Source organism: Equus quagga, unplaced genomic scaffold, assembly GCF_021613505.1.
Source record: "Equus quagga isolate Etosha38 unplaced genomic scaffold, UCLA_HA_Equagga_1.0 HiC_scaffold_3381_RagTag, whole genome shotgun sequence".
NCBI classification, from domain to species: Eukaryota; Metazoa; Chordata; class Mammalia; order Perissodactyla; family Equidae; genus Equus; species Equus quagga.
Window position 1 is genome coordinate 3,381 of NW_025793585.1, and position 576 is coordinate 3,956.

Genomic DNA, 576 nt, shown 5'->3' on the forward strand with positions numbered 1-576 from the left:
AAGTCGGGGGATCTCTGCACCTTCAGAGATAGAATTTATTATGGGAGAGGACAGGATGTCCACAGGGCCTGTGGTAAAGGTTTTTGGGGCAGTGGAAGCCCCACTCTGAAGGAGGCATAAGGTCCCAGGGTGTGGAATCTCCTTCTGATCATCAGTGCATCGCTGGAGGGCACTAAGTCTGGTGTGTGTGTGTGTGTGTGGGGGGGGGGGGGGTGTTGGCTGATTCACAGTTGGTTGAGTTCCTGAGTAGCAGCCTGTTCTATAAGAAGAAGAGGCGGTGTCAGTCACCAGCATGTCTGTCCCTCCAAATCCCACGTCCACACTGAAGGGGACCCTCATCCATCCTTGCTGACCTAGGGCCAGTGCCAGGAGCACTTGTGTTAGAACACTTTCCAAGTGGTAGCTAGTGATGCGCTCCTTGCTGTCTTCCATTCTCGAGACTGTGAGCCCAGTGAGGGCGGGGACCGTATCTGTTTATCTGCAGCTCAAGGGGCATGGTCTCAGTCTGGGGTGGGGCCAGTGCTCCCTAAAGGATTGAGTGGAAATCTTGGGAGAAGCCACAAGCTCTGGTGAGTG